Source organism: Protopterus annectens, chromosome 1.part0, assembly GCF_019279795.1.
Source record: "Protopterus annectens isolate FY-2018-M chromosome 1.part0, PAN1.0, whole genome shotgun sequence".
NCBI classification, from domain to species: Eukaryota; Metazoa; Chordata; order Ceratodontiformes; family Protopteridae; genus Protopterus; species Protopterus annectens.
The window spans coordinates 1180095604-1180107824 of record NC_056725.1 but is presented as its reverse complement, the minus strand read 5'-3'; the positions used below and the strand labels follow the sequence as shown (position 1 = coordinate 1180107824).

General features: G+C 42.4%; 1 protein-coding gene across 2 annotated transcripts in view; it reads left to right on the top strand.

Moving 5' to 3' along the window:
- The window catches only part of MTRES1 (mitochondrial transcription rescue factor 1), a 295464-nt gene that overhangs the window by 81753 nt on the left and 201490 nt on the right, over nt 1-12221 (top strand). The gene's annotated exons all lie outside the window — the stretch shown is intronic.

Below are 12221 nucleotides of genomic sequence, written 5' to 3'. Positions count from 1 at the left end.
CAATAATTGTATTTAGAAATTTGTGAGCACAAAAAAAAATATGAACAAGAACAGGCAAGAACAACTATTTCCAAAAGTGTCTTCTAATAATGAAGATTCTCAAAAAATCCTATACATTATAATTAATATGAGTATAGCTATTTTTATCAAGCAGTTCCTTGAAATTTGTCCACGTATTACAGTAGGAGGTGATTCTGGTACATCTTGATTTAATGGTGATAATTTCCAGATGCCATACTTCGGTTGCAATATTTGTGAATCCTTTGAAAGGAGGAGTATCTTTATTCCTCCATTTCTTGGTTATAACTTTTCCTTGCAAATGATAAAATGGACCATGAAAGACTGTATTGCATTCTTTTAACAGAAACAGGAGTATGGGGATATTAAAAAGAATTAATGACTTGGATAAAAGAAAATTGTTCCCAAATAAAGCCTGTAAAAAAGTTTGTTATTCCAATAAGGTGTTAAGTATAACGCAACACAGTCAAAGAACATGTGTTGCCAATCTGCTTTAAGCTCCTGTTTACATCTCCAACAAACGTGCTTCTTTTTAAACATTAATGTAATTTTATGAGTTGTGGAGAAAGATCTGTGCAAGAACTTTGAAGTAAAAAGTTTCCATCTAAGAGAAGAAGTCTGTTTGGAAGATATTAAAATGATTTTTATCCTCTTCATCTGGAGGTCTGTTATTAATGACAGTAATCCAATAATTGTCATTGCAACTTTTTGTTTCTTTCCTCACCAGTCTATATAATTTGGATAAGAGACCCTCTCCCAGTATGTTTTGTTGTATTAATAGTATTAAAAGTTCACTTAATTTTGGGATAAGATCTCTTACTCTTGGTTGTATTAACTTAATTTTACCTTCTACATATTACACCCAACCACATATCTTTGCTTAAATCATACTTGCTTATGATATAATCAACAGAATGCAGTTTTTCATCATTCGTTAATTGAAACCAATAGATCAGATTTTTTGTTTAAATGTAATAATTTTGTCTAACTTTGAAGTGAAAATATTAATCTGATGTTAATCTTCTTTCCATTCATCACTGATGGGTTCGGTTCCGAGCCCCTCGGAAACGTGTCGGCCTAATACTAAGCTCGCATACACAAAAAACTCTCGAGCTAAGCTGCTACCCACAATGCCCTTCTCCCTGTTACCTCAGATCTCATTTGCCACATAGCCATATAGCAGCATTTCACCAAGCTCTCAAGTTAAGTGGTATTTTTCTTGACATGTTCTGTATTTTTGGATGTACATCTCTTATTTAGTCATTCTTTTTAAATCTGTTTCCCTTCTATTTCACTCATTTACAGTTATTGTAACTTTCCTAACTAGCTGTATCCATTGGGTAATTCTTTTACCATCGTTGGTATCTTCTTCCCTTTTCGTGCCTTTGTAGATGTTTGATATTCTAGTTAACTTGTGATAGCATGTTTGTGGAAATGTTTGATGAAAAAGGGACTTTGGGGTTTAAACATTGCACATCTTGCAATGGTAAACTCCCAAACAGCGACTCTCATGATGACTGTGTTTATTGTCTGGGGGTTTCTCATCTCTCTGTTAAACCCCCTTGTCAAATTTTTGCCAAAGTTTGTCACCGGACGCTGAATGAAAGAATGAATAAATTGATTTTGAAAGGCTTTCTTGCTTCTCCTTTCTCAGAGGCCCTTTCTGTGTCGGAAGTCTCAACCCCTTCAATAAATAAAGGACAAGAAACATCCCAATTCTGATCCCTCTTCACTGGTTGGTGATAGAAGTAAGACACACAAACGCTACTTCAGCTCCGACTACTACTGTTCTGAGCTCTGCTCCGATTACTACTGTGACTCAAGCCATGGACATTACCAGATTCTCGCCGTCGGCGCCACCTTCAGCACCGACCCCCCCCCCCCCCCAGCTACAGCACCCACCTTGCCTTCCACTACAGCTATGGCACCGACCTTGCCTTTGACTACAGCTACGGCACCGACTTTGCCTTTGACTACATCGAAAACAGTTCCGACCCCTGCCTTTTCTTTGGAACTGATGACATGGACTCTGAGCGCCTCTTCGGCACCGAGCCCTTTTACTACTCCACTGATTCCTTTGTTACCTGTCTCCAAATTAGAGACTTTGGTGCCACTAGCTCAGACACCACGCACCCGATACACCCCCTCCTTGGATCCGTTCCTGGGTCAAATGTACAGCCCCTTTTTGGATTGACCTGACTCCCCCTTCAGGAGTGTCCACGAGGTCCACCAGAAGTCTATCCGAACTTGATGTGGTGCGCCTGTTGGATCAGCTTTTGACAGCCAGAAGGATACCACATGTTCCAAAGATTCACCCCCCTCTGGAACTTGGGTCTATATCTCCTAGGACTCCTCCATATATTCCTCCTTTGGACCCGTCTGTTCTGAAGCCCATTGCTCCGATGTCCTTTGTGGAATCCCATTCCTCGATACCGACAGTGACTGTCACTGAGGCTTCGAGGTCACCCCTTTGGTTTTCGGTTCCGACGGAACCGTCCCTCCTCAGATTCATGTTTGGGGGGGGGTGGAGTCTTTGGTCCAGGGCACAGTTCTGAGTGTTTTACCGGTTCAGAATGCCTGCCCTGATCCTGCTTGAGGCACCATCCCTGGGAGTTGGTCCGAAGGAGGAAGATGTGACCCCGGTTCCAAGCTTGTCCTTCTCAGTTCCGGGATCCCACTCCTCTTTTGGTGGGCCTGCTTTTCGGGTGATGAAGAGAGTGCTTGCTTCGGGAAGCACTCCTCCAATGTCGGAACTTCACACTGCTCCCTCTGAGCTACAGCTACCATGAGCCACCTCCCCAAGACACTGGGAGGAGAAGCCTCAGGAAACCCTAGTTCGGGGTACCCATCCTTCCAAGTCTTCCTCATATATTCCCACTGAAGAACCTCCTCAGAAGAAGGCATGCAAGAGGAAGCACATAGACTCTGCTGAAGAGTCTTTGACAGAAGACATAGGCTATAATGATGGGGAGGGGTCCCCACTGTCACCCCCGGATGATGGCTCCTTCAGAGATATCCTGGAAATATTAAAACAGAGGGGTGGCTGGAAGCCCTCCAACCCTTCCTCGGAGTCTGTTTCTGCAGGCTTTTCGCTCCCAACCTTGTACCTCTTGGGTGACCCCACCTGCCAACGAGTTAATCCAGCTCATCATGCAGTGTGCCTGGCAGAACCCTGACTCTATTGAGGCCATTCCTCAGAAACCTGATAAGATTCCCCCCCCCCCCCGGAAGAACATCCACACTGGTCCAGAGGTTTGCCAGTTGACGCTATGGTGGTGGCGGACACTAAAAGGGATCTAGTGCAAGAAAGTCCTGCTGTTCATCACCCAACAGGGAGTCCCGGGCTTTAGACAGGTTGGGGAAGTGAGTCTTTGCTTCAGCGACCTTTGCTGTCCGTTCCCTGAACTACCTGGCACACTTCACGAGGCTGCAAAGAGATCTGATTGCCAAACTTTCTGGATCCCTCACGGATCAAGTTTCTGACGAGGTACAGGACAAGGTTGCCTCTCAACTTGTCACCCTTGAATCTATTTCCAATTCGTCCATGAGGCTGCTCTCTCACGCAACCGAAGGGGCGGCTAGAGCTACGGGTGCAGGCATAGTCATGAGGCGTCATGCCTGGATGTGCATCTGTGACCTTGCAAACTCCTTCAAGTCCTCCTTTTTGAATGCCCCCTATTGAACCATCTTCCTTATTTAGTTCCAAAGTGAAGGATATGCTGGCCAGGTGCGAGTAAGATGGAAAGACTCTGCCATTGGCCTACATTTTTCCAAACCTCAACGTTCTTTTTCCAGGAACCAGAGGAGTGGGAAAATCTGGCACAAGAAATCCAAGGGTCCTTTCTATAATGCATGTGGCGAGGATTCCCCCAGAGGCAGAGGGGTTCCAATGGTGGAAGATGTCCCTTTAGGGGCAGAGGGGGTCCCCAAAACCAAGACTGCAGGAATTCCTTCTCTGGGCAGTCTTATCAATGCTCCTGAAGCATTGCCCGATTGCTTTCCTCTGGAAGCAGTCGGGACTCGTTTTTCTCTGCACCAAACTACCTGGTGCTCTATTAAAAATGATTGATGGGTGCAGAGAATAATCTCCAGAGGCTACTACATCCCTCTAACCTCCCATCCAAAACCTACAAAAAACCTTCCCGATGTTGCACCCAATCAAAGTGAAGAAGCGGCTTCAGGGGATAAGAAAGCTATGTCAAAAAAAGAGTCATCCAACCAGTCCCCCCCAGACCAATGCAGATATGGGTTTTATTCAAGATTCTCTTTTAGTGCCAAAAAAGACCGGGGACTGGAGACCCATTCCGGATCTCGGCCATTTAAACAAATCGCTTATATAAATCAAGTTCCACATGGTCATTCAATCCATTCTCCCATTTTTTAAGGGAGGATGTTTGGATATGTTCGATAGACCTCCGGGATGCGTATTACCACATCAAAATGAACAAATGCTCCAGGAGTCTCCTTTGCTTCCAGCTAGGAGCCAATCATTAACAGTTCCGAGCCCTGACATTCGGTCTCTCGATGGCCCCCAGAGTGTTCACAAAATGTCTAGCAGTGGTGACAGCTCATTTAAGACTTCAAGGATTCCAGGTGTTTCATTATTTAGATGATTGGCTCCTCTTTGCCCCCACCAAGTGTCTTCTGACTATGGCCCGCCGATGCACCCTTTCATTAGCGGAGTCCCTAGGCATCACTGTACACTGGGAGAAATCCAACTTAGAACCTACCCAACAGCTGGAATTTTATAGGGGCAGCTTTAGATACACGATCCTGCCTGGTATCTCTGCCAGCTCACAAGTTTCAGAGGTTAAGATTGCGAGTGCATGTGATACTCTGTCAGAAGAAGGTGTCAGCAAGGTAACTTCTCCAGGCTCTGGGGTCCATGGCTGCGGCCATTCCAATAGATCTTCTGGCAAGGTTACACATGAGACTGTTATAATGGCTCCTATTGTCCCAGTGGTTCGCGAATCTTCACCCCCTAAACTCGCAGGTGCTCATAACCAACTCTTGCAAGCAAGATCTTCCTTGGTAGATGAGGCCAGACACAGAACTTTGGTGTCCCCCCTTTCAGACCCCTCAACCCAATGCCACTGTGACCACAGATGCTTCCCTGATAGGGTGGGGGGCCATTTTCAAGGAAAGACAGTCCAAGCCATGTGGTCGAGCTTAGAGGCCAACCTGCATATCAATGTTCTGGAGTTAAGAGCGGTGCTGTTAGAGTTGCAGGTATTACATCCGCTTCTTCCCCCTGGAACGAGTGCAATTCAGTCAGACAATATGTCAGTAGTGTGGTACATCAACAAACAAGGAGGAACCAAATCCTACCCCCATGTCCAGAGGCTATGAGAATTTAGCACTGGGCGATAGCTTCCAACCACTTTCTTATAGCAACACACATCCCAGGGAGTTCCAACATGATTGCGGACAGGTTGAGCAGATGCATTCTCCTTCCACACGAGGGGTCTCTCAAGCCCAAAGTGACGGCAGAAATTTTCAGCCGATGGGGCCAACCCTGCTGTGACCTCTTTGCCTCCCCTTCAAACAATAAATGCAGCAGCTACTTTGCTGTCCTTCCCCCAAAGGGGGAGTCCCCAACAGACGCTGTTACTCACGATTGACCCATGGGTCTCCTCTATGCTTATCCCCCAATTCCCTTGATACCTCTATTCAGAAAGCCACTCTGTTGAGATGCAAGGTGATCCTCATTGCCCCATTCTGGCCTCGAGTGTGGTTCCCCTTCCTCCGGCCTCATCTGTTACAGCCTCCATGGATCCTGGACACTCGTCCAGACTCACCCTCACGGATTGACTCACCCGAATCTGGCCACTCTCAAGCTCTGAAGGCTTGGTTTCTCCACTTCCGTTAGTTGCCAGGCAGGAAGCCCTTTCCCCAGCTGTTCGCAATATCATTCTGGCCTCCCATAAACCATCCACCAGAAAACTATACAGAGATGAATGAAAAAGGTTTTATCTTTGGTCTAAAGAACGAATGCTAGATCCCTTCTCAGCCCAAGTCTCTGTCATCCTTCAATACTTTTCTGAGTTCTTTGAAAACGGAGCATCAGCCTCTACCATACCATTTAGCAGCAATTTCCAATTTTCATAACAGAGTACAGGGCATTCCAATTATGCCCATTCACCTGTGCAAAACCTTTCTTAAAGGAGTGTTTCACAGCAGACCTCCAATTGGGCATCCATTAGAGACGTGGAATCTCTCCCTAGTACTGCAGTCTCCCTCAACCCTCTTTTGAGCCTTCCGCAAAATGTGATCTCAGATTTCTGTCATGGAAATTTCTCTTTTTGGTAGCTGTAATTTCAGCTAGATGGATCTCAGAATTACAGGCCTTATGCATCAGGAGACTGTACCTGATATTTCATAAAGACAGAGTATTTCTACGTACTAATCCATTCTCCCCAAAGTGGTTGCTGATTTTTCTGTGAACCAATCCATTGAGCTCCCAGTGTTTTTCCTGAACTATTCCAGTAAAGGAGAATACTGCCTACACTCCTTGGATGTGCATAGGCAACTACGTTTTTACCTAGATAGGACTAAATCTGTCCGCAAGACGGACCAACTTTTCATTTCCTTCTCTGGTCCAAGGATGGGATATGCTTTGTCAAAAGTCACTTTATCAAAGTGGCTCAGAGATTGTGTTTCCTTTTCATATTCACATACAAAAGAGCCTAGACCTCACAATATCAAGCACATTCAGCTAGAGCTATAGCAACCGCTGTAGCTTTTAACTCCAGAGCTTCTATGGATGACAGTTGCGCAGCAGCCATTTGGGCTAAACCACACACTTTCATCAAACATTACAAGTTGGATATGGTCTCCAGGGGAAGAGCGGCCTTCGGTTCAATGGTGCTTGGGAATGTTCTTCCATGAGGGCCACCCATTGGAATTCTGTCCCATGGGTGATGAATGGAAAGAAGATTAACAACATCAGATAAAGAAGTTATGTCTTACCATAACGTTCCATCTGTGTTGTTGATCTTCTTCCATTCATCACATCCCACCCTCCTTCCCCCACCAAAGGCTCCTGGTGGATCTCATGGGTCCTTGTGGTGTGTCAGGATTTTTGCAGAGAAATGGCCTCTGCTTTATTTCTATATGTCTTATGCAAACTCGATCTGAGGTAATGGGGAGAAGGGCATTGTGGGTCACAGCTTAGCTTGAGAGTTTTTGGTGTACTCTAGCTTGGTATTAGGCCGACACAGTTCCGAGGGGCTCGGAACCAACCCCATCAGTGATGAATGGAAGAAGATCAGCAGCACAGATGGAACGTTATGGTAAGACATAACTTCTTTTTTTTTTTGCGAGTTTGCTATAGGGAAAAGAAGAAAAATCCATGCTTTATTTGTTGGATTTCTATAAACTACGTTTCTAAATGTATTTAGTACAGTAGAAATAAGTCAGTTGTCTGCTGACTCTTTTCTGAAAAGTAATCTTTTAGCAGCCAATGTAAACTATTGTGTAGTATAAGATTATGATTAGAGTTTGTTTAAATTTTATGAAAAGGCATCCTAGAAACTCTTTTCACCTGGCTATGTAAATATTTTTTATCCAAAGGGATATTGTTTTTATAATTGATGATAAAGAATGTAATTCTAAATCTGGTAGTCCAATCCCTCCTGCTATCCAGTCCCTTATATGATGATTTAAGGCAGTTCTTGGTTTGTTGGGGGAACGAAAGAAATTTTAAAATTTAATGTATTAAATTCTTGAGTAGATGTTTTAGACAGGGATAAAGATAAGGATTGAATAACATGTATGATTTTTTGGTAAAAATTATCATTTGGATTATAGATACTATCTCTTCCATCGTGAAGAAACATGTTCCATTTATTTATTAGATCATTTAAACTGATTATTCTGTTAGTATAGTTGTAATTTATTATATTAATGTTATAATTATTCCTAAATAGTTCATTTTTCTCTCTTTGACAGTATTCAGTAAATCTGTAATTTATCCTATCAGTTTTGGCATTTATGAGTAGTATTGTTGTTTTGTTATCATTAAAGGAGAGACCAGATTTTTTGGAACTCATCCATTGCTTTATAAACAGCAGAAAGGGAACTCTTGCTGTCAGTCAATGTCAAAAGAATGTCATCAGCAAGTAACTTATTTTATACAAACCAAATTCACATTTATGATGATACCTTTTATGTTTAAATTTGACCTAATAAAATTAGCAAAAGGTTTCATAGAGCGAAAAGCAGAAGTGAAAGAGGGCATCCTTGTTTAGTTCCCTTCAGAATTTGTATTGGATCAGAAATAAGTGTCTATTTTAAAGTATGCAAAACAATTGTCATAAAGAATATTTATAAGATGTGTAAAATTGAAAATTGCATTCCTATAAGACTAACAAAAGATGGTTCCGATTCACAGACTCAAAAGCACTATTAATGTCTAGACTCATTAGTGTTAGATTCTGTTTTGTTTTGTTTACATTGTCAATTACTGCTAGCCGTTTTATAGCATTTACTGTTTGCTACTGCATCTTTTTCTTCTGTTTCTGTAAAAAAAAAGAAAAAAAAAATATCCTTGTTTTCCCACTTTTCTGAACTAGAATAGTCCAGTCTTCAGATTTTGCTGATCTCTGGGCTTTGTCTTAGTTCCTGTGCTATCCATATCCTTATTTGGATAAGAGGAAGCTTCTTTGTTCACCAGTGGGAGTGGGGAGCACTGAGCAACCTATTTGTCCCTAGAGGAGTGGTTCCAGCCCAGCAACTTGTAGTTTATTGGCCATTTTGGGTCAATTCCTGGCTCTTTTCAACTCCCTGCTATAAAGGCCGTTTTTGCTCGCTTTTGCGCAAAGTTGCTCATAGAGCAGCATCGGGCAGCGCCAGTTAATCAAGTTTAAACTATTTCTGGGTCCGTAAAGTCTGCTCTTCAATTTTTCCCTTAGAACTGCTCTACTTGTAATCTAAACAGCCTATACTCTATCTGAAAAGCTCAGCACTTGCTCCTAAAGCATTTTTTATAGAGGTAAAGCACTCTTAAACAAAAAAGTACTTCATTCACCTAAATTCCCTTGAGTACCCATTTTACTATAGGTCCTTTCTGACTCATTTACACAGCAATCTTTTTCACTATTTCTAGCATGTCGAAGGGTCAGTTGCTGGCGTCCTCTCCTGTTCAGCTGGTGAATCTGGGAATCTTGAGGCAATGTTACAATTGCCTCATGTACACAGACAACCCTCTCCTCCTCCCAACAAATACAAATATATGTGAGAGATGCAACTATATAACCAAACTGGAGGCTGAGCTCTCTCAATTCAGTACTGGCAAGACCAGTCAGGAGGAGAAGGTAACCACACACACCACAAACCCAGTCTCACATAGAACTATCACAACTGCAAACCAAACACATAAACACACAAAAACATACTCTGAGGTGCTGATTAAAAATCTACCAAAACAACAGAGGCCTCCAAAGCAGACACCCAAGCAACTGCCACCTCAAGACATAGCACATGCAACACATAGTTCACAAAGTCATTGTGCTAAACAGTCACAGTCCTTAAGGCCAAACAACATGCCTGACACACTTGTAATAGGTGACTCCATAGTCAGACATACTGACGTCCCGCTCAGCAGGCTGAACAAGGAAATGGTCACAGTAAGCTGCCTGTTGGGAGCTAGAATCCGCCACATAACACAAGCACTCAGGTCACTCCACAGCAAGTACAAATATGACTCAGTCATTGTACATGCCGGTGTGAACGACCTGAGACGTACCTCCATGGACTACATGAAAAGAGACATAGAGGAGCTCTCTGATTATGTAGCCCAGGCCGGTATGACCCTGACCCTGAGCAGCATCTTACCCTCACCAAGAATGATGCCACAGTACAAAGACAAAATGATCAGTTTTAACAATTGGCTTAATTACTGGTGTCATTCTAAGGGGATCCAATGTCTGTCTGCTTGGGATGATATGCTTGACAAGCCACGCTGCTTGTCAAAGAGCAGAGCAGCCTGTTAGGAGAAGTGAGCGGTTGCAAAACCGTAGGGCTCAACTCGCTAACGGTGGTCATCCAAACACCTCAGGCTACCCACAGGGTTTTCAGGACGCTTCTCGTTTGGGAACTATCCCCAAACAACGGAACAACTATCAATACAACCAGGGATATCGACCAAGGTACCAACCACGAAGGACTTGACAATATATAGTGACAATTTAGATGGACATTCTAATTTACTATCTAATGCCAGTAATACTCGACCAACACACGATGCCTATTCTGTTAACGTCAGTGGTAGTCACACCACTAATAGTGTTGATTTGTGTTTAGTTAATGTGGATAGACTACACAATTCACTGAATAGTGATAGCAGCACTAAATCAGTCCTTGTGGATGACTTAGATACTGTTAATGTGTTGAATACTACTAACCTTAGTAGTGAAGATGTACTTTCAGAAACTGAATTTGAATCTGTAATTCCTGATAGCAGTTTAGGTATCGGGGTCACTAAACCCAACATCACCACAAACAGTACAGGTGACTTTTATATCTACAATTTTTCTGATGTTGTAATAAGTAGTGAGTTGGCTGAATTACTGGCTAAGGGTCATACTTATGTCCCCCAGCATAATACTAACTTAGTAAACACAATTGTTGATATTAAGCTTTTTTCACGGAAATTAAATTTCCAGTTGATGTTCGGAAATGAGTGTATAAGTGATGTGAAAAACAACCTGAGAGTTTCAAGTACTTTTAACCCTCCACTACACCCCACTATACAATGCTTTGAAAATATGTGCGAATTGGATCTTAGGTATTCCTTTCCATTCACCTATGGAGACCATTGGGATAATGATTCTAGTAAAGAAAATGATTTAATTGACTATGTCAGGTCCCACAACTTACGTATCTGTAAACCAGATAAGGGTGGTGGTGTGGTGATTTTCGACAAAGTGGACTACTTTGATCGTATGACCAGCCTCCTTGAAGGGGATGCATATGTCTTGAGTTCTATTTCTGAAACAAGGAAGGCATATAATAAGATTAAAAATACGTTGGAAGAAATGTTCCAGGATGGTTTTCTAGATCAAGACCAATTTAACTATTTGAAGACCTCTTACCCTAGATTCCCCTGTATATTTGGGATTCCCAAGATACATAAGGGGCTGCATGATCCTCCCATGCCCCTTAGTTGACAGTAGAGGTTCCCCCACGTATACCTGTGCTAAGTTAGTAGATCATATCCTGCAAAAATATCTAGTAGGAGAAAACCAGATTTGCAAGGATTCGTGGTCATTTCTATCTAAAATATCTGAATTGGAATTTGATGATCAATGTAATTTTATGACTGTCGATGTCAAAGATCTATATACATGTATCCCTTTGAACATCGCCACTGACTGGGTAGCTATATATCTTAAGAAACAAAATGCTTCAACAGCTGAAATTGCGTTAGTCTTAGACTTGTTGGACATGATTTTGTACAATAACTATTTCATGTTGGGGGACAATTTTTACCTCCAGAAAATCGGGGTGGCCATGGGCTCCCCATGTGGGGCAAGTCTAGCAAACATGGTCATGGCACAATGGGAGAATTTACATGTACTTCATAATGACACATTGACAGTCAAAATTAAGTATTATACACGCTACCTGGATGACATTTTCATCCTGTTAAAAGGTGGAGAGGGTGAGAGTAAGTTTATCTTAGATTATTTCAATTCCACTACTGACTTCCTGAATTTTACATCCACTTTCAGTAATGATGCAATAGCTTACTTGGATGTTTGGTTAACAAAAAATGCCACCTTAAAAGCGTGTAGCCAAGATTTATAGGAAGGAACTTATTCAAATTCCCTACTGCACTATAGCAGTTGTCATCCAAGGCACCAGAAAAATCAGTAATCAAGGGCCAATTAGTACGGGCCGCTAGAATTACTAGTCTAGATGAGGATTTTAGCCATGAATGTGAGCTACTTGTCAACATGTTTACACATAGAGGATATCCTTCCGATTTACTGGAGGCCTTGGTCAAAGAAGTTAGTGACAAAAGGAGTAGAGGAATCTATCAACCCATATTGTGTAAATTGATTAACACTACAAGTCAGGAACCAATTGTGGTAGCGCCTGGTTTGAATGCTAGAGGTAATGAGTCACTACATGTCAGTAACTCTAAATTAATTCTCACTTTCTCAACTAATATTTACCCCGTAGTTGACATTATTAGGAAA